General features: G+C 39.6%; 1 protein-coding gene across 5 annotated transcripts in view; it reads right to left on the bottom strand.

Moving 5' to 3' along the window:
* Positions 1–6294: 6294 nt before the first annotated feature.
* LOC124217790 (uncharacterized) overlaps positions 6295–20075 on the bottom strand; it is a 174975-nt gene continuing 161194 nt past the window's right edge. For 2 of the 5 annotated variants that reach the window (XR_011176958.1, XR_011176957.1), the window contains 4 exons: positions 10507–10673; positions 9330–9455; positions 8823–8934; positions 6295–6555 (listed from right to left, as the gene is read on the bottom strand). The gene's annotated coding sequence lies outside the window, so the exon portion shown is untranslated. The remainder of the gene's footprint in view (positions 6556–8822; positions 8935–9329; positions 9456–10506; positions 10674–20075) is intronic. The other 3 variants (XR_011176959.1, XR_011176960.1, XR_011176961.1) reach the window with 3 other exon arrangements.

Raw genomic sequence — 20075 nt, 5'->3', positions numbered from 1 at the left:
CTGTCAGTCCGCTAATAAAATTTCTCGACTTCCAGGATAAGCGCTCCGTGATTCCTGGTTCATGTTTACAATAAATTATTTCAATTCGTTTTTCGCGCAAGCCCAAATTCGGTAGCTGTCAGTCCGCTAATAAAATTTCTCGACTTCCAGGATAAGCGCTCCGTGGTTCCTGGTTCATGTTTACAATAAATTATTTCAATTCGTTTTTCGCGCAAGCCCAAATTCGGTAGCTGTCAGTCCGCTAATAAAATTTCTCGACTTCCAGGATAAGCGCTCCGTGGTTCCTGGTTCATGTTTACAATAAATTATTTCAATTCGTTTTTCGCGCAAGCCCAAATTCGGTAGCTGTCAGTCCGCTAATAAAATTTCTCGACTTCCAGGATAAGCGCTCCGTGGTTCCTGGTTCATGTTTACAATAAATTATTTCAATTCGTTTTTCGCGCAAGCCCAAATTCGGTAGCTGTCAGTCCGCTAATAAAATTTCTCGACTTCCAGGATAAGCGCTCCGTGGTTCCTGGTTCATGTTTACAATAAATTATTTCAATTCGTTTTTCGCGCAAGCCCAAATTCGGTAGCTGTCAGTCCGCTAATAAAATTTCTCGACTTCCAGGATAAGCGGTCCGTGGTTCCTGGTTCATGTTTACAATAAATTATTTCAATTCGTTTTTCGCGCAAGCCCAAATTCGGTAGCTGTCAGTCCGCTAATAAAATTTCTCGACTTCCAGGATAAGCGGTCCGTGGTTCCTGGTTCATGTTTACAATAAATTATTTCAATTCGTTTTTCGCGCAAGCCCAAATTCGGTAGCTGTCAGTCCGCTAATAAAATTTCTCGACTTCCAGGATAAGCGCTCCGTGGTTCCTGGTTCATGTTTACAATAAATTATTTCAATTCGTTTTTCGCGCAAGCCCAAATTCGGTAGGTGTCAGTCCGCTAATAAAATTTCTATAACTTTATATCCTTCTCGTAATCTTTTTGGTCAAATATGTCGATAAAAAAATTATATTAAACCTTACACATTATTTTTGATTTGTTCTCATGCTGAAAATATTTATTAGTATTCGAGGTATAACTCGAGGTGGTTGGCGGTGGTCGTTGGGGGTGGTTGAAGATGGTCGGCGGTGGACGAGGAGGAGGGCAAGGAGGACGAGGATTTGTGCTCGGTGAGTAAAACATTTTTATAATATTTCATGGCAATTGTAATTATATTTTATTCGAAATATTTCAAACTAGTCATGTTTACAATAAATTGTTTCAATTCATTTTTCGTGCAAGCACATATTCAGTAGCTATGAATAATCTTGTACAATTTGTTACATTATTAATTAATTGATTGATATTCTTATAATATTTAATGGCAATTGTCATTATATTTCATCTGAAATATTACAAACTTGTCACGCTTACAATAAATTATTTCAATTCGTTTTTCGTGCAAGCACATATTCAGTAGCTATGAATAATCTTGTACAATTTATTATATTATCAATTAGTTAATTAATATTCTTATAATATTTAATGGCAATTGTCATTATATTTCATCTGAAATATTACAAACTTGTCACGCTTACAATAAATTATTTCAATTCGTCTTTCGTGCAAGCACATATTCAATAGCTATGAATAATCTTGTACAATTTATTATATTATCAATTAGTTAATTAATATTCTTATAATATTTAATGGCAATTGTCATTATATTTCATCTGAAATATTACAAACTTGTCACATTTACAATAAATTATTTCAATTCACTTTTCGTGCAAGCACATATTCAGTAGCTATGAATAATCTTGTACAATTCATTATATTATTAATCAATCGATTTATTACATTAATCTTTACACAATATTTTTGATGTGTTCCTATACTAAAAATATTCATTACTATTGCAGGTATCACCCGAGGTGGTCGGAGCTGGACGAGGAGGAGGACCAGGTGGCCGAGGAGGAGGACGAGGTGGACGAGGAGCAGGCGGGGTGGGTCGTGGGAGAGGACTTCTCCTCTCCTCAGAGGAGGGGAGGGGGCGGCGCAGGGAAGGGGGGTGGTGGGCGGTGAGGGGGAGGGGGAGGGGGAGGGGGAGGGGGAGGGGGAGGGGGAGGGGGAGGGGGAGGGGGAGGGGGAGGGGGAGGGGGAGGGGGAGGGGGAGGGGGAGGGGGAGGGCGGGAGGGAGGGCGGGGGGGGCGGGGGGGGAGGGCGGGAGGGCGGGAGGGCGGGAGGGCGGGCGCGAGAGCGGGGGGGGTGTACTGTTCTATTAACTCTAACAGGCTCGCATCGACATCCGTCCTCCACTCTCTCCCTCCCGCCCTCCCGCCCTCCCGCCCTCCCCCCCACCCTCCCTCCCTCCCTCCCTCCCTCCCGCCCTCCCCCTTCCCGCCCCTCCTCCTCCCCCTCCCCCTCCCCCGCCCCTCCCCTCCCTTCCCCCTTCCCCACCCCCTCCCCTCCCCCTCCCCTCCCTGCCCCCTCCCCTCCCTGCCCACCTCTCCCCCTTCCCTGCCCCTCCCCCTCCCCCTCCCCTCCTCTAAGGAGAGGAGAGGTCCTCTCCCACGACCCACCCCGCCTCCTCCCCTCCTCTGAGGAGAGGAGAGGTCCTCTCCCACGACCCACCCCGCCTGCTCCTCGTCTACCTGGTCCTCCTCCTCGTCCAGCTCGTCCTCCTCCTCGTCCACCTCCGACCACCTCGGGTAATACCTGGAATAGTAATGAATATTTTTAGTATAGGAACACATCAAAAATATTGTTTAAGGATTAATGTAATTGATCAATTGATTAATAATATAATAAATTGTACAAGATTATTCATAGCTACTGAATATGTGCTTGCATGAAAAATGAATTGAAATAATTTATTGTAAACGTGACAAGTTTGTAATATTTCAGATGAAATATAATTATAATTGCCATCAAATATTATAAAAGTGTTTTACTCACCCAGCACAAATCCTCGTCCTCCTCGTCCTCCTCCTCGTCCACCTCCGACCACCGCCAACCACCTCGAGTTATACCTCGAATACTAATAAATATTTTCAGCATGAGAACAAATCAAAAATAATGTGTAAGGTTTAATATAATTTTTTTATCGACATATTTGACCAAAAAGATTACGAGAAGGATATAAAGTTATAGAAATTTTATTAGCGCACTGACAGCTACCGAATTTGGGCTTGCGCGAAAAACGAATTGAAATAATTTATTGTAAACATGAACCAGGAACCACGGAGCGCTTATCCTGGAAGTCGAGAAATTTTATTAGCGGACTGACAGCTACCGAATTTGGGCTTGCGCGAAAAACGAATTGAAATAATTTATTGTAAACATGAACCAGGAACCACGGAGCGCTTATCCTGGAAGTCGAGAAATTTTATTAGCGGACTGACAGCTACCGAATTTGGGCTTGCGCGAAAAACGAATTGAAATAATTTATTGTAAACATGAACCAGGAACCACGGACCGCTTATCCTGGAAGTCGAGAAATTTTATTAGCGGACTGACAGCTACCGAATTTGGGCTTGCGCGAAAAACGAATTGAAATAATTTATTGTAAACATGAACCAGGAACCACGGACCGCTTATCCTGGAAGTCGAGAAATTTTATTAGCGGACTGACAGCTACCGAATTTGGGCTTGCGCGAAAAACGAATTGAAATAATTTATTGTAAACATGAACCAGGAACCACGGACCGCTTATCCTGGAAGTCGAGAAATTTTATTAGCGGACTGACAGCTACCGAATTTGGGCTTGCGCGAAAAACGAATTGAAATAATTTATTGTAAACATGAACCAGGAACCACGGAGCGCTTATCCTGGAAGTCGAGAAATTTTATTAGCGGACTGACAGCTACCGAATTTGGGCTTGCGCGAAAAACGAATTGAAATAATTTATTGTAAACATGAACCAGGAACCACGGAGCGCTTATCCTGGAAGTCGAGAAATTTTATTAGCGGACTGACAGCTACCGAATTTGGGCTTGCGCGAAAAACGAATTGAAATAATTTATTGTAAACATGAACCAGGAATCACGGAGCGCTTATCCTGGAAGTCGAGAAATTTTATTAGCGGACTGACAGCTACCGAATTTGGGCTTGCGCGAAAAACGAATTGAAATAATTTATTGTAAACATGAACCAGGAACCACGGAGCGCTTATCCTGGAAGTCGAGAAATTTTATTAGCGGACTGACAGCTACCGAATTTGGGCTTGCACGAAAAACGAATTGAAATAATTTATTGTAAACATGAACCAGGAACCACGGAGCGCTTATCCTGGAAGTCGAGAAATTTTATTAGCGGACTGACAGCTACCGAATTTGGGCTTGCGCGAAAAACGAATTGAAATAATTTATTGTAAACATGAACCAGGAACCACGGAGCGCTTATCCTGGAAGTCGAGAAATTTTATTAGCGGACTGACAGCTACCGAATTTGGGCTTGCGCGAAAAACGAATTGAAATAATTTATTGTAAAGATGAACCAGGAATCACGGAGCGCTTATCCTGGAAGTCGAGAAATTTTATTAGCGGACTGACAGCTACCGAATTTGGGCTTGCGCGAAAAACGAATTGAAATAATTTATTGTAAACATGAACCAGGAACCACGGAGCGCTTATCCTGGAAGTCGAGAAATTTTATTAGCGGACTGACAGCTACCGAATTTGGGCTTGCGCGAAAAACGAATTGAAATAATTTATTGTAAACATGAACCAGGAACCACGGAGCGCTTATCCTGGAAGTCGAGAAATTTTATTAGCGGACTGACAGCTACCGAATTTGGGCTTGCGCGAAAAACGAATTGAAATAATTTATTGTAAACATGAACCAGGAACCACGGACCGCTTATCCTGGAAGTCGAGAAATTTTATTAGCGGACTGACAGCTACCGAATTTGGGCTTGCGCGAAAAACGAATTGAAATAATTTATTGTAAACATGAACCAGGAACCACGGAGCGCTTATCCTGGAAGTCGAGTTTCACCGCGTAGCGGACCCGAAGCGCGGGATCCGGGAGGTTGAGAACCCCGTACTCGAAATACGTAGCGGACCCGAAGCGCGGGATCCGGGAGGTTGAGAACCCGTACTCGAAATTTGCGGAGCGCGACTCTCATCCGTCCGCTCTACTGCGCGGTTGATACCGGACTGAGGAACTCGGCTAGCCGATTTTAGATTGGTGACGTCACTTTCCGAACATCCGAAAATTCAAACTTTGGTTTCGAACTGTAATACTAGGTATGATGATGTATGATGTATGATGTATGATGTACGATGTATGATGATATGATATGATGTATAATGCTTTTAGTTTTCACGTTTCATACAAGAAATACACACCTCATCTCTCCTGCCGATTCCAGACTCAAGCGGCCAGGCCCTTCGATGGTCAGCCGTTGACTGAGGATATATTCTTCAGTGAACGGCTCGGCTAATAACGCTGCCGTTGTGCGACAGTTGGATGATGAAAAATTTCGCTCGTATCTTTCAAATGTGTGTTAAAATACACTCGAAATGTTAAGAAGCGTCGTTCTTTCTCTCCCTATCACCTTTCTAGGTCTTTAAATCACTACGCAGCGTTAAATACTGTCTCATATACGAAGCATCCGTTTCATCTCGTTCAAAATTAGCGCATCCGTGATGTATTACAGTTACTTTGAATTTTTTTCCATCCGAATACTTTTCGAAAAACAATTCTGCTCCTCCACCCAACGCAGATACTTCACTTGCGACCAGCTAAAACAACGTTTCGATTCTATGCCTATGAAAATTCAAGATCGAGAGAGCAAATGAAAAGTTGTTGGAATAATTATGAATACTAATGTCATGGAATACGTCGAGCGCGCGTCGAATAGAATCCCATTTCGACATGAATAATTCTTCTCTTTTCATATCATAGCTAATCTGGTAATATAGGTAAATAGGATGGTTGGAGGTGTTCGGAAATGGTAGGACATTTCAAAAGTTAAAGTCGACGATGATCCGGTGCATCAAGTTTGTCGTTACAGATTTTTTTTTCCCATGAGGCATAGAGTATTCAACGACGATAATGCAGTCCTTAAAATTCATCATTCATCTCTGACTGGAAAGCTAATTCGCAAGGCGTGGTATTCTATTCTATTTGCATTATTAGAAAAATACCCGTACTCTACATACACTGTTTCTAATCTTTTGCTACATTTGGTTTAATCCCCATGCTTCCACAGCACGATTAGTCGGAAATGTTTTTGATTATCCATAATAAAATAAAAGAAGTAACAAAGCTTAAATTTATTGTTAAAGCTCTAATGAATACATCAAACTGCGGTCGAATCAATTCATTTATTATTTGCACATGACTTCTGTATATTTGATAAATTATTCCTAAATACATTGAAACATATGTATTTATAATGAAATATCATGCAATGGGCTGTGTAAACTATAAACTATAATTTCTATCGAATAGCTGCTTTTATGTCAACAGGGCTTTGAGACTCAGTTCAGTTCGTCCTCCTCCTCGTCCACCTCCGACCACCTCCAACAATCGTCAATCACCTCGAACAACCACCGATAACCACCTCGGGTTGTACCTGGAATAGCAATAAATATTTTCAGTATCAGAACACATCAAAAATCTTACGTGAGGATTAATATTTAAAAAGTGCTGTAATAAATTTTTTCTGGCACTATTCGGACGCAATTTTGCGAGACAAATCGATTAAGCGCAGTCCTGATACGCTGCGATCAACGCATCGAAAGTTACAGCCAAAAAACGAAAACCTGAATTTTCGACATTTTTCAGCAGGTGCTTTTTCCTTCGTCATTTCGCTTCTGTTGATCCCACGCTCTTTTCGCTGCGTTTTCTGAGTTCCTTGGGGTCCAATTGGTCGGGAAAGAGTCATACGAATCAATTCTGAGACGAAAAATTTTTTGGTGAAAAAAAAAGGAAGGTTAACCCCTTTGTATTTTTGGCGAAAATTTTCGCGATTTTGAAAAGTGCTGGAATCAAGTCTTTCTGGCACTATTCCGACGTAATTTTGCGAGAGAAATCGATTGGGCGCAGTCCCAATACGCTGCGATCGACGCATCGAAAGTTACAGCCAAAAAACGATAACCTGTGTTTTCGACATTTTTCAGCAGGTGCTTTTTTCCTCGTATCTTCTCTCCCGTTGATCTCTCCCGTATAAGAACACATCAAAAACATTACGTAAGGATTCATATAATCACAGGTTTTGTTTTTTGGCTGTAACTTTTGATTCGCTGCTCGCAGCGTATCGGGACTGCGCTTAATCGATTTGTCTCACAAAATTACGTCTGATTAGTGCCAGAAAGAATTCATTCCAGCACTTTTCAAAATCGCGATAATTTTCGCCAAAAATGGAAAGGGGTTAGCCTTGCTCTTTTTTTGAGCGAAAAACTTTTGGTCTCCGATACGATTCGCGTGACCCTTTCCTGACCAACTGGATCCCCAGGAACTGAGAAAACGCAGCGAAAAGAGCGTCGGATCAACAGGAGAGAAATTACGAAGTGAAAAGCACCAGCTGAAAAACATCAAAAACTCAGGTTCTGGTTTTTTGGCTCTAGCTTCTGATATGTTGCTCGCAGCGCATTGGGACTACGCCCAATCGATTTCTCTCGCAAAATTACGTCGGAATAGTGCATGAATGAATTTATTCCAGCACTTTTCAAAATCGCGAAAATTTTCGCCAAAAATACAAAGGAGTTCAATGGTTTAATGTTTTATTTTCATTTTTTTCATAACAATATTGGAAAACATTTTTGCAAAATTAAAAATAAACAGAGCCTTCATCACAAAACCTTAGCCTAGTTCTATATTACTATTTAAGATCTAGGGATAAAAAATTAGAACGGAGAATAGAACAGAGAAAGACGGAGAAGACAATGTCAGAAAAAAAAGCGAAAACGAAAAAAAAAAGACAAGAAAGCAGAATAAAGCTAAGAAAGCAGCATTAAAGAAATGTGGGAAACAGGAGGTGGAGAAGACTAGATGACGCGTCGCCATCAAGAGCGGGTCTCTTCCGTACGAAAGAGATGATGATATAGATCGCGTTCAAGAACCGCAAGCGTCGAGACAGTCCTGAGTTCGGTAGGTAGAGAGTTCCAGTGTCGAGCGCCTCTGACTGTCAGGGAGTGACGAAAAGCCTCAGAATGCGGAAGGGGCAGCACAAGTTCACCTGGATATCGCAACGTGGAGGTGGAAGCTGCAGGTGCACGAAGCGAGAATAGTGCGGACAAGTATGCGGGTTGCCCCGTGCGCAAGATATTGAACACTGCAATCAGGAGGAGGTACGATCGTCGGTCGCTAATTGTAAGCCAGCTTAACTCCCTGCAAAAGGTGTGGACGGAAACGTCTGGAGCAACGCCATAAACAAAGCGGACACAATTGTTCAGAAGGCGCTGCAACTTGAGGTTAAGGCTGGATGAAAGATCGAGGAAGACCACGCAGTAATAGTCCAACAAAGGAAAGACCAGAGCGACAACAACAAAGGGGTTAGCCTTGCTGTTTTTTTGAGCGAAAAACTTCTAGTCTCCGATTCGATTTGTATGACCCTCTCCTGACCAACTGGATCCCCAGGAACTCAGAAAACGCAGCGAAAAGAGCGTGGGATCAACAGGAGAGAAATTACGAAGGAAAAAGCACCTGCTGAAAAATGTCGAAAACACAGGTTCTCGTTTTTTGGCTCTCACTTTTGATGCGTTGATCGCAGCATATTGGGACTGCGCCCAATCGATTTCTCTCGCAAAATTACGTCGGAATAGCGCATGAAAGAATTTATTCCAGCACTTTTCAAAATCGCGAAGATTTTCGCCAAAAATGCAAAGGGGTTAGCCTTACTTTTTCTTCATTTTTGGAGCCGAAAATTCATGGTCTCAGATTCGATTTAAATGACCCTATCCCGACTAATTGGACCACCAGGAACTCAGAAAACGCAGCGAAAATTATGTACCTAGAGAATTATAATCAAATGGTTCTTATCGTAGATATTGCTGGTCCGGCTCTGCACTTGTAAGTTTCAACTAACGCAGAGTCTGATTCGACGATTAGCGCCAGTTCATTAAATATTCATAAATATAGCCAGGACAGTATTTTAGTTTCGGCTACAATGGCATTTGCCGATAACACGGCGTAACATTATTCAAACAAATTACAGCTCGCCCATGGCTGCAATATACGTTTTGACAAGCGGACATAAGTCAACCGCCATTGGAATGCGTGAGATTTTTTTACATATGAAAAATTGTTGTACAATGTGCAACGTGATTTGACAAAACTCGGCAAATAATAAATATAACGATAATTAATGGGCAAAAAATTCAAGGTAATTGTCAAAAGCGTTCCTACTTGCGTTTGTCCCCCATTCCGTATCAACAAGATAATTGCATCAATATATTCTCGTGTCTTTTGATGATTAGAATTTTATCTTCGCAATGCTGGGACCTAGAAACTTCATCGCTGTCGAAAATCGTTCTGTAAAAATTAAAAGCAACTCTCAAGAACATATTTATTTAAATTTTTTTTATTACAATTTTGTATCTAAACACTGTTGAAAAATGCAAATTATTCTGGCTTTCGTGAATCGTTTGGATGATATTAATAAGTGATGAGTGTCTTTGAGCGGCTCAAATCTCTGATATCAGTTACCTCGGAGCAAAATCTACTTCCGCACGGTGCGTGACTAATTGAATCGCATTTTTAATTCTTCCGCGGAGTGATTAGAATTAATAGCCAAGTTTCTAATCCTGTCGCACGGTATTTTGGAAACGTTGTAAAAATCATGCATTCCCATGATCTAAAATTTTAGATTAATATACACAATAATTTTTCAATCGCCGTACCGTATACCCAAATATATATATATACACAAATGATAAAGAAGCTGCAAATGATTTTGTAAGACACGTTGCCACACTGAAGATACACATGTAGGCATAAAACCTACATCGGTTATTATTATTCGTTTTTTCACTATCTCCTTCACTAACTTCTTTACCGCCTCTCTCTCTCTCTCTCTCTTTCTCTCTCTCTCTCTCTCTCTCTCTCTTCCCATATCGAGACGGTCAAAAGATAAATGATATAAAAAAGTATACACGCAATCGGCTTGTGAGAAATTTGAATGTAAGAGTTTGAAACCAGTAAACGTAACCTGCGTGCATGTGTGTGTTTCCGACAATAGTGGTGGTAATATTTTACGCACAATATATTTTTTTCCAAAGAGGAGAATGAGGAAAATACGGAGAAGAAGGATGGAAAGGAAGAATATATAAATTATAAAGAGATAGTCAATTATAATTGCGGACATTAAAAATCGACGCTTTCGGCAAGTGATTGATGAAGTATCGTTTAAGAATGTCCTAATCGTTGATCGAGTCCTACCAGACCTCATTATAAATAGCCACTCACTCAACCCGATCCGCCGGTCGGCCCGCCGCGGTCCCCCCGCTCGGCCAGTGCAGCATCGTCCTTTTTATCTAAAATCTAAAGGCTAACCTTGTTAGCAAGCTGAACTACGGACTATTACATTTATCTACCCTAATCCCGGGTCTCCGAGGCCTACGGACGCACACACGATTCGCTGCTTGCTCAACTGTGATGGATTTTTTCTGGGGCTAATTCTGACGTCGCTCCACTTCTTCCACCTCTCCTGACGACCGCGTGCGAAGCGTAGACCGACGAGTGGCTCGAAACCTGAAAAATTGATCGAAAAATTAGTTCCATCAATTTTTAGAGAGAGAAAAACATCCTGTATTCTGCTCGAAAATGGAATAATTGGATGAGAAAACGATTTTTCTGTCATTCCGTATATAATTTCAACTGTCCGTGAAAGCGGAAATTTTTATTTTCGCAGGTTTGAAACGTTGCTAAGAATGAGGGCAAAATATTTCTTGAATAAACGTCAGCATTTATTCCGATAAAATTTCAATTCACTTTTCAGTGATTATAAATAAATCACTTGTGAATATTTATTTATAATAACCATTCCGACCTTCGTATTATTACATGCTAAAAGATGAAAGAAAAGTAAGAAAATAAAAACAAAACTAGAAGTAGAAGTCTTTGCCAATGACACGTCAAAGTATAACAATAAGAGTGACAAACGTCCGGCGTTAGCACAAAGCGAACGCCGCGAGCTAAGTTCTGAGTAGGTTTACCGCTAGCATTAGAATCGAGCCTGCATGTAAGGTACGGTGATAGACACGCGTTATTAATTACCGAGTCAACGGAGATATATTTGCGCATATTGCGGTCGATTTATACCCGCAGAAGAACGCTTACCCTGCGAAACGTCACAGTTGTACCATATCTTAGACATAGAATGCACGTAACACAGTCTCAGACAGGAATAACGCGGTGGAAATCATTAGAGAGACGCCGTATGACAAAACAGAATAATCATCGGGCGTCATTCGGCCCGCTGGCGATCAGCGAGCGCGGAGAGTTGGACGCGCTCGGTATGACCGAGTTGCGTCTGATCGTACGCGCAGCGAGACCTTCCGTACCGACGGAGTCCGCGCAAGCGGGCAATAGACGCGTATACGAGCCCAGAGACGATCTGATAACCGTAACAAATGACATCGTCGAACTGCCATGCGGCTATCGCTTAATCTTCCCGCGTCTCTGCCCACGAGGCCTGGGAATAATTGTCCCATGTCTCCGAGCCACCGACCGCGTTCCCTGGAACCAAACTTAAAAAGGCAGATATCGTTGCTCCCGGCTCCCGGTTTCTCCTCCTACCTGCCCACTCTCCACCCCCCGCCCGTTCAACGAAAGACGGGAAAAAGATCATGCGGCGTCGAAGTTGTCCTAGAAAATATGAGACACACTCGAGCTTGCGTCTCTGTATACATGATGCACCGCATCCTTGCCCCTTGGACAATTTTTTTTAACCGCGATTCTCGCAGGCGAGTGCTGTTTAAACGACAGCGGCGATTCCCGCGGACTCGTGCTTACACTCGCGGTCTACGGGGTAAAAGAGATATGAAACTCTTTTGGTGTAACACGTGTCGTTACCGGTTCAACCTTAATTGTCTTGTGCGGCTTTGTAATGCCAGACCGTAACAAACTACCTGTCGTAATGGTGCGTTGCGAGTTGTAAAAATTTTCGTTACTTCCTGTTGGTTTTTTCTTTTCTTTGTCATTTTTTTTTTTTTTTTTCTTGTTTCTTACTTCTTCTTGTTTCTGATATCATTTTTTTACCGCCTACATTCATCTGTAATTCAAACCGAAACGTCGAATATGCTGCTTAGAAAGCCAGGACAATAGTTACATATAATTTATACCACAGTGTAATCTACGCAAAGGATGATGTTGTGTACCTGTAAGTGACGAAGTATGATTATCCTGTTCAGCGATCATTCGTGCGATGCTTTCATTTTGATTGAACGGAGTTTCTGATCTTGTATAAGACTTGTTTGAGGCACATAGGGACAATCGATTTCATATGCGTACAGATTATTATTGTCAAATAATATCGAATGTACCTCATTCCAGGAAAGAAGAGACAGATTTAACAGATTTAGGTATTATAATGACGTGATTAAATTTTCTCAGTTGTTTTCCCGAATTTCACAACTTTCAATTCAATTTGCGAGGGTAAAAATGCGACAATTATTAGATTAACAATATTTTGCACAGCTATTACGATCTCGTTATGTATGGAGACGGATCGTCAATTGGCAAACAAGAATCGAATAATGCAAAGCAATGACAATCCTCGCATACGATCTCACCGAAAATCATTTCGGGGTATAAATGAGTTTATTGGTATGCCGATCAGCAGCCGTCGAATAATTTAACGTTGTGCAATTATCTGTTAGGCAGCCACGGCCGGTGTATAAACAAAATGAAAATATACATACTATGCGAGGGAATTGAAGTACACCGCAATAATGCGTGCTTGTAAGTATTACAATTAAGCATGTGTGCGAGTGAGTTTCGTAAATACAACCCGGGTCAGATGGAAAAAGAAACTTTCTCGCGGCTTACAGCGTTAGCGACACGAGTGAGCATTATAATATAGTAAGTAAGTGGGTATATATTTCAGGTTTCCTTTTCAAGGAAAAAAAAAAAACAAAAAAAATAAATAAAAAGGAAAAAGACTCGGCTGGCGTGCCCGTGTTGAATTATAATTGTCTCGACCTTACGAATGTAACGTATCTCGGTATAAGCATTATATTCTCTTTTTCAAGAACACTTTGATGGTTTCTTGTTATTTTTATCATCTACTTCCTCCTCTTATTCACTCACTTTTATTCCCCTCTTTACGCGGCAGTTTAAGACTAGAAACCTTCACGAGGTTTATTATGCCTGGTTTTATGGGTTCGTTCGAAATGGACCGAATCGTCTTCGATGTCCGTGATTATTGGGAATAATCGCCTTGTGCGTTGGTATATTGTATAAAGATTTCAAAATTTGATGGTACGAGTTGCATAGTTACGGTTATACACTTACGGACAAAAGGATAAACGGCGTTACAGGAAATCGGATATTACAGCAATTTACGATTAATTTGTCATATTTTTATCGCTGCAGCTCACTCGCAATATATTTCACAATTTTATGATCAACTTATTAGAATCAACATTTTTTATTACATCTTTGAATCAATCTTTGCTCTTTATCGTACGCGGACTCTGTGATTTTACCGTAAACGTACATTCTTGACATATTCTCGTTTGATCACGGTGTTACCTCGTTAGATTTTTTCTTACCTCAAATTCTCAAATTACACCGTCAGAAAGCCGAAATATGTTTAAGTGAAAATTTCTTAACCGAAAAGTATTTGGGGATCAACTTTGATATCCAAGAGATATAACGTCTCGTAAATGGTTTAAAAGCACATTTCCCTATTAACTCCGACAATTTTTTAAGCTCGATTCGGCACAGCTAAAATAACGTTAAAAGACTAATTGCTAATATAAAAACGGGAATACATTGGAACGATGATACCGATTAATTTCTTTCCTGCAGTAAATCGATCAATATCGATTAACCATCGCGTTCATTCATTTACGTACGATTATTACAATTTACTGTCTAATCATTTTGAAAATATCGTGACTTTGTTACACTTACAGAACCGCCCCTTAAAAGGACCTTGGATGGAAAAATGCGTGTATTGCAGCGTTTGTTTGTTGATATCAGATATAGCTGTATACTGTACAAAAATTTCTTGATATACAACAAAGAACAGTGGTTGGTCAAACGACATTGGGTACGTATATTATATATATCTACATAGTTATATTATATGTATATTAGATGTGTATAATATATATATATATATAAATTTGTATGTACTTACGTATGTTTGTACAGGAATGGGGCTTGAACGTGAATGTGGCTCGTGCACGATGTAAGTCTCAGCGGGATGCCACTTTATAATTTTTGTTACTACGATATTGCCTACGAGATATTTCACCCCGACTTTTATACCCGGTGATACCAAAACTTTTCGACACCGGGCTAATCGAGACACTATTTATTTTATTTTCCTTTACGAATAAAATGCTAATATAAAACCATTGCACGTATGAAACAGAAAAGAATATATTATACCTGAGATATTTTTTCCTGTAACCGATCCCAACATCTCTTAAATTGTTATACGTTACGAAAAACTTTCCGGGCTGTTCGAAACACGTGAAATCTGACTCATGATTGTAATTTTTTCACCTAATAATTCATTGAACGTGTCACCAGAAGAATTTACTTAAGATTTGAAGGTTTTTGATTTGGAATAAAAGAAAAAAAAATTATAATAATAGTAGTAACAGCCACAGTAATAAATAAATTACAATTTAGATAAGTTTCTAATTTATGGCCTTAATTAATTCTAGAATAAAATGAAAATGTATAAACAGATGTACTCGGTAAGTGAACCATTCGTTTGTATTCAACCCACAATCACTGTTCAGCACTCGTAACTGATTGAATTTCTTGCGGCTGGTAAAAATCACGGTAATATTACGTACACGGGAGAGAGAATATAGCTATGTTATAATTTTTTTCTATTATCATTTGAAATATATGAATAGCCGATTAATTATCACCGTTATAATATTTCCGATATCTCCAGGCTTAGGCGTGTATTTTTTAGTAAATACATTTCGGACACGGTGTATAGCTAAGCTCATTACTAAGATCCCGTGCGCAAGCGGGTGTCCGTTAATCAGCTTAGCGGCTACCTAGGTAGTCGCGTTTGGATCGGTGTATATGCATACTGCAGATAGGTTATTCTAAGGCACACATACTCCTGAGTTTCCTTATCTTAATCATACTATTTTTACTCCCACGTGGTTATCTCACTTTTAATTTATACTTATACTGTATTTTAATTGGTTTTTTTTTTTTTTTTTTCTTCCAATTCGTTACCACTTTTTTCCACATTTTTTCTTCAACCCTGCAAGCTTTGCAAAACAGCGTAATTGTTCGGTTTTAGACATTAATGTTATGAATTTAATATTTTTACCCCCACGTGGTTACCTCATTTCTAATTTATAATTATCGTTGTATTTTATTTTGTTTCTTTTTCAATTCTTTACTACATTTTTGTATACTTTTCCTTCAACCCTGCAAGCTTCGAACAACACCTTAATTGATCGGTTTTATAATTATACTTCAATATTGTAAAATTAAAATAGTTAAAGGAGCCGTAAAGTAAAGTAAAAGACAAACAAAGCAGCAAGCGAAAAAAATTTCAATATAAAACCTAGCCATAAACCACCATATACATATTACACTGGAAATTTCTTCTTCTGTCGTATTTTGTATCGCAACGCATAAGTGTAAAAATCTACATAATTGTAGTGTATATTTTCCTTTCGAGTGCGATCAGACAACCAGATGTAATTGAGATATAAATTATTCATTTAAGCCTCGTGATTCAGAGATGGCTGTAATAAGATTCGAGAATTGAGATTGGGGCTCGTGTGTTTGTTCTGTATATATACAGTGTGAATTATAAATACCAACATGTATAATGTAGGCAGATATATATCAGGCAGATTTCAGCAGAAGTAAATTAATAATTGTTTTTTATCTTGCTATCTGTATAATACTGTGCCTGCATGTACCAATATCTCTCTCTCTCTCTCTCTCTGAAAAAAAAAGAAGTTTTTGTGTTTGCGTTTTAAATCTGTAGACTATAATTATAAACTTTCCCCTGAATAATTCATACCTGTATTATGTACAACCAATTTAAGAAGTCGGCGATGATAAGTGGCGTCTTACTTACATAATGCGCACTACCGAGTATCAAAGGATGAATAATTCCTGTGTCACTTGAAATATAAGAGACAAATTATTCTACGATGTTTGAGTATCGACTAATGCTTCCTTGCAACAAGAAGTAACGAAATTATCTCATTCGCGTAACAAGTTTGCTCAATTTTATATTGCAAATTAAATATGTGAAAATTATTGAAATTTTAGTAATAATTATTCGCATGACTGTACGAACGAATATTTTTTTTTTAACAACTTACGATAATCTGCAGTTAAGAATGTACGTTACGGTTTAAATTAATTTAGAGCAATAACAAATGTTTATTGAAAAATTGTCCACTAATAAATTGATTCAGCATTATAAGCTAATTTTATCAAATTCCTGCACAATTGCTAGATCCCAATTTATCTCTACAATGCGAAATAAATTCAACTGAATTAATGATAGATCAAAAAAAGAAATAAAGGTTTGAATAAAAACAATATTTTTATCGACAGATATCTGTTGTGAAAAATTATTATCCTAATTTCGACCGATATAATGTTCGTAATAACCGCTTCACATTCAAGTGTGTTCACATGAATACATTGCATTTATCAATGGATTGTAATTCCGTTGAAATTTTTTTTCTTCCACTCGAATTTTGTTTTTTTTTTACAACAGTTTATCGCCAATTAATTAAACCGAGCAGGTGAAACGACGCCAATTCGTTTATGGATATAATATATTTTCGTCGAATACCATTATACGAAATTGATGATAATTTGAATCATACGTTACGTAAATTAAATCGCTACATTCGAAACTGAGCGAACGATGATCAGTTGTATTACATGTAAATGTGTGTGCTACATGCATGCAGTTCGAGTCAAAACCTCGGAAAGGCCGTGGCGAACCGCCGAACAGCCTCACGGAAACTAAACCTACAATTTAGCTGATAATTAACGATAATTAAAGGTATAACAATTAACAAATCGCTTAAAATTCATAATCCACGCCCCCTCATTTAACCCAGTCGGCTAAGCTGTGGAGACCCTCGCCAAGTGTTTTGCTCCTTCCTTCCTTTCCCTTTCTTTTTTTTTTTTTCTCTTTTATTCCCTTTCTAGATTCTCTCGCTATTCTACGAGGAAGAGGTACAGGCCATTCCATGCCAAATCAACCAACTTTCACAAATTCGTCAGTGATTTTTTTCATCGTTGACTCAACACTGAGATTCACTCACATCGTGATTACAATTTTTCTTGAAACCGATAATTTCGAGTGACTTGTTCGTTTCATTCGACTATCAAAGAGTAATTTTATTTTGTAAGCACGCGTAATTGTAGGATTAATATTTTTCATGATTCGACAATATTCGTCATTTTCAATTTTTGTATTTTATTAATTGACTGAAAATTATCGTCATAGTCGAATCTCACAAGTATCGAAACAGTGTTTCACACAGGCATTGAGTAATTTCTGAGTCGTCGAGCTCAAGGCACGTATAGAATAAATCTAAGGACACAGCAGACGAAACTGTGGGAAAAACTGAAAGGGACTCGTGTGAAAAGGTACGTTAAATACGATTAAACGGCAATCGAGTTGGCATGGAATGCCTCATACGACGCGTGCGTGTAATGCATTTAATTCTTTGTCTTCTCCTAAACGGATTGGAAGATCGGATCAGGTATAAAGAAGTTAAAGGTGTGCGTTTCGATGAGGCACGGGTTCGAGAGATGCGGGCAGGCAGGCAGTCAGCCAGGCAGGCAGCTCTATTCTACTAATATATTACACTTAACGACCGCTTCAACTTCAGAAACTATTTTGACAAGTTGATTATACGTCGTTTAAACGCCGCGCGGTCGACGAAGCGGCCCGAGAGCCGCGCTGCGTTATTCTTGGGTTCTTGAGCTATTTTCGAAAAACGGTAACAAAACTTGAAATTTCAAACTCTTCAGATTACCCATAATTTTCCATCGTTGAACGTGTATATATGTATATAGATTGCAAAGCATCCTGACGTGCGGCGAACGTTTAGCGTCGGCCGGATTGTCTCTTATTTTTTATTTTTTATTTTTTTTTTTTTACTTGACGAAAAAGGAAGAAAAGTATACATACAACTCTTATTCGTCTTCTTCTACTTTTTTCAAATTTTTTTAACTTTTTTTTCTACTTCATCTCGTTCGTTTCACGTGTTATAATAGTCCTCGTAATACGTTATACGGCTAATGTTTATAATAGAGCTAAGCGGCCGCGTCGTTTAGACACATAACGCGGTTTTAATATGCCCGATACATCATACACTCGGAGCCTGTCGTTTTTAAAACGCACCCCTATAATCACGGAGATCCTTGAATCCGTATTTTTGACACGTCACATCACCACGCGGCTTGCGATGCTGTTTCAGATATCCGAACACTCGTGATGCAACTCAAAACCAGGAAAAAAAAATCGTAATATTTTATTTGTTACTCGAATTCTGGCAGTATAATATATATATATACCTTTCCAATCTATCTACATGAAATATTTTAATCGGTATTATTATTTTTACAAAAAGCTCAAGATGTACAACTCGGCCGTAGTGATTCTGATTGATGTTTCGTTCAAATTACGTACGTTGGCAATTCGGATTCAGCCCGCAGCGCCACCGCCGGCCTGCCGCGAAACTAACTCAAACTTTGCAAACGTAACGTAAATCATGACCGTCGGGTCTAACCGAAAAATACAAACTTCGACGGTTACGAAACAGGATCAATATTTGTAAACGTAACGTAACCCATAACCGTCGAAGCTAATTCAAATATACTAAATTCGACAATCATGGGTTATGTTAGGTTTAGAAATATTGAGCCTGTTTCGCGGGCGACCGTCAGTGGCGCTGCGAGCTGATTCGTCATTGCCAACGTAACCGACTCGTTGGAAAAATTACGCCTTTTCAGAAATACTGCGGCCAGCTGTACACGATTGTGTGCAGTTTAAACATCACTACTCAAACACTTTACATGCCATCTGTCAAGTTCGATGTGTTACAGATATACACAGGAACACGCTAAGTGTGCGGAAGAAGGACGGAGATAAAGGTGGTCAGGTAGGCGATCGGAAAGAGTGACTTGCAATCAAAGAGGCAGCATCGAGTAGCGAGGAAGATGTCATTGATTACACAGTTGATACCGACGTCAAGGTGCACGCCTGCCTGCCTACCAGCTACGCGACATTCGTTATCAATTACCGACCTGCAGCCTACAATCCTCATCCCAACTGTGCAAGTTCTAGCCATCGATATGTCAGCTTCGACGTGACAAGATCGTGTACGAATTTGCATAGCTAGACCATTTCGCCCGATCTTTTCTTACCTGAAGTTTAAATAAGTTTGATCATATTTCAATAACAATGATAATAATAATTGACCATGGTTGTGTCCAACTCAAACTAATATCAACTAGGAAGGGCGAATATACGTTGTCGCTGTGAGACGTTGAAACTAATTTGAGCGTGAGCTCAATGTTTAAACTGTGCAACTGAAGATGATCGTATAGTTGAAATATTTATACATAAAGTATAATTTCAGGTGTACGTCGGTTGGAGATCAGTTAAAATCCTTGTGCTACGAAAGTTAGTAGTGTAAATATCTACACAGTAGCTTTTTAAATGTCCTGGGTTTTAACCGAATTTTTTAGCTAACGCAAATAGTTACAATGTGTCGATATGAGTTTCAATAATACACTAGCTTTAAGACCCTCTCTCGCTAAAGCTCGCTCGGGGTCGGATGCCTAGTGTAACTGGTTTTTGTACTCTTGCGCTCGCTGACTCGTTGTCAGTGTTTTACCATACGACATAGTTCTAGGGGAGACTGGGGCACGATGACTCCCCAAAGAATTCTG

This window comes from Neodiprion pinetum, chromosome 4 (genome assembly GCF_021155775.2).
Source record: "Neodiprion pinetum isolate iyNeoPine1 chromosome 4, iyNeoPine1.2, whole genome shotgun sequence".
Classification (NCBI taxonomy): Eukaryota; Metazoa; Arthropoda; class Insecta; order Hymenoptera; family Diprionidae; genus Neodiprion; species Neodiprion pinetum.
The sequence above is the reverse complement of the archived record's forward strand: the minus strand, read 5'-3'. Positions and strand labels throughout refer to the sequence as shown.